This window comes from Malaclemys terrapin, chromosome 15, assembly GCF_027887155.1.
Source record: "Malaclemys terrapin pileata isolate rMalTer1 chromosome 15, rMalTer1.hap1, whole genome shotgun sequence".
Lineage (NCBI taxonomy): Eukaryota > Metazoa > Chordata > Testudines > Emydidae > Malaclemys > Malaclemys terrapin.
The window spans coordinates 14,257,306-14,259,805 of NC_071519.1; the positions used below are offsets into that span (position 1 = coordinate 14,257,306).

Here is a 2,500-nt window from a genome sequence, read left to right on the forward strand (position 1 = left end):
GGGGTGGGGGGGGGGCGTTCAGGACAAGCGGTCAAGCCCCGGGGAGCAGCTGTCAAATGTTCCAAGTCCCCACTCGGCCACCAGGTCCACCCCAGTCTAGCAATGGGGTTGACCTGGCTGATGGCCGGTTAGTGTCAAGGTAAACTCACCGTCGTCCACAGGAGGGCAGCTCTCAGGCCGTCCGGCTGCGGCTGACTCTGGGGCGGTGCCCGGTCCCGGCAGCGAGGGGCGGGGGGGGGGCGCGGAGCGACACGGAGCTAACCGGCCCCCGGGGCCGGGGGCGCCTCCCGCGACTTTGGGGGCCGCGGGTCGTCAGTGGCGTGCAGGCCGGGCCTCTCCCGGGGGATTCGGGGGGGGGGGGGGGGCGGTCCTGCGGGCCGGGCGCAGGGGGCTCGAGCGAGCCCGGGCCGGTCCGCCCCGGGGCCGGGGTCTCCGCCTGCGGCTCGGGGGGGCGCGGGTCGTCGGGGGAGGAAGCCCGGGGGAGCTGCACGCCGGCCTGCCAGGCCAGGCCAGGCCTGGCCTGGGTGGCCGCGGGGGGATTCGGGGCGGTCCCGCGAGCCGGCGGCCGGGCGCAGGGGGTCCGAGCGCGTCCGAGCGAGTCCGTCCCGGCCCCGGGGTCTCCCCCTGCGGCTCTGGGGGGCCGTGGGTCCCCGCTGGCGGAAGCCGCTGGGCGCTGGACACCCGCCGTCCGTCCCGCCTGGCCAGGCCTGGCCTGGGTGGCCGCGGGGCGGGGGATTCGGGGCGGTCCCGCGAGCCGGCGGCCGGGCGCAGGGGGTCCGAGCGCGTCCGAGCGAGTCCGTCCCGGCCCCGGGGTGTCCCCCTGCGGCTCTGGGGGCCGTGGGTCCCCGCTGGAGGAAGCCGCTGGGCGCTGGACACCCGCCGTCCGTCCCGCCTGGCCAGGCCTGGCCTGGGTGGCCGCGGGGGGATTCGGGGCGGTCCCGCGAGCCGGCGCCCGGGCGCAGGGGGTCCGAGCGAGTCCGTCCCGGGCCCGGGGCCTCCCCCTGCGGCTTTGGGGGCCGTGGGTCCCCGCTGGCGGAAGCCGCTGGGCGCTGGACACCCGCCGTCCGTCCCGCCTGGCCAGGCCTGGCCTGGGTGGCCGCGGGGCGGGGGGATTCGGGGCGGTCCTGCGGGCCGGCGGCCGGGAGGGTCCGGGCCAGTCCGCCCCATGCCCGGGGTCTCCCCCAGCGGCTTCGGTGGGTCCTCCGCGGAGGAAGCCGGGTGGGGAGCCGGACCCCAGGCGCCCAGACCCGTGACCTGCGGCCGCGACCTCCGACTCGGCAGGAGCGACGAGGGGCTTTCCGGCCCGTCCCCCCCCTCTCCTTCCTCCCCAGAAAAGGAGAGAGAGCTGGCTCGGACCGGGAAAAGCTGCCTACGGCACCTGGGATTCCCAGGCGGTCACCCATCCAAGTACTAGCCAGGCCCGGGACGGTTTACCTTCCGAGATCGGACGGGATCGGGGGCGTTCGGTCCGGTATGGCCGTAGGCACCCGGCCCCCGCGCCTCCTCGCCCGCTTTCCCCTGCCGACGCCCGGGCCTGCCGCACGGTGAGCCCCGGTCGGACTGCCCCCCTGCGGCAGGGCCCCCGTCTCTCGCGGGCCCGGTCCTTTTTTCCTTCTCGAGCTCCGGGGCCCGGGCTGGCCGCCAGAGCCCCTCCGCCCGCCCGCCCTCCCCGGCGTCGGGGAAAATATTGTCCCGGACATCCAGTGCGCCCTGATCCTGTCAGCCGGGGGGGGGGGTGGGTGGGTGGAGGGGGGGCAGTCCCTCGCTGCGGCCGGGGAGGGTGAGCCCAGGGCGGCTTGCCTGCCGTCCGAGTCCCCTCTCGGCCACCAGGTCAACCCCGAGCCGAAAGGGCTGAAAAATTTTCAGAGTCCCCTCCCGGGCACCAGGTCAACCCGTGGAATCGAACGGGTTCGCCTGCTGGCCGGTTCGCTTCCCGGCCACCAGGTCAACCCGTAGGTTTGAACGGGCACGCCCGGTGGCCGCTTTCCCGTCCGGTCACCAGGTCAACCCGGATCTCCCTCCTTCCCTGGGCGCCCCCTCCTCGGAGGCGTCAGGTTCCATTTTCTTTTTCCCCCCAGACTTCCAGGGGCCCGATCCAGTCGGCCGGGAGGCAGTCCCTCGCTGCGGCCGGGGTGGGTGAGGCCAGGGCGGCTTGCCTGCCGTCCGAGTCCCCTCTCGGCCACCAGGTCAACCCCGAGCCGAAAGGGCTGAACATTTTTCAGAGTCCCCTCCCGGGCACCAGGTCAACCCGTGGAATCGAACGGGTTCACCTGCTGGCCGGTTCGCTTCCCGGCCACCAGGTCAACCCGTAGGTTGCCGACGGGGCTAGCCAGTGGCCGGTTTGCTTTCCGGCCGCCAGGTCAACCCCTAGGTTTGAACGGGCACGCCCGGTGGCCGCTTTCCCGTCCGGTCACCAGGTCGACCCGGATCTCCCTCCTTCCCTGGGCGCCCCCTCCTCGGAGGCGTCAGGTTCCATTCTTTTTTCCAGACTTCCAGGGGC

At 74.6% G+C, this 2,500-nt stretch overlaps 1 non-coding gene across 1 annotated transcript; it reads right to left on the reverse strand.

Moving 5' to 3' along the window:
- Positions 1-1,366: 1,366 nt before the first annotated feature.
- LOC128823704 (5S ribosomal RNA) lies at positions 1,367-1,485 on the reverse strand. Its single transcript, XR_008441943.1, has one exon. It is a non-coding gene; the product is annotated as a 5S ribosomal RNA (ribosomal RNA).
- Positions 1,486-2,500: the final 1,015 nt, after the last annotated feature.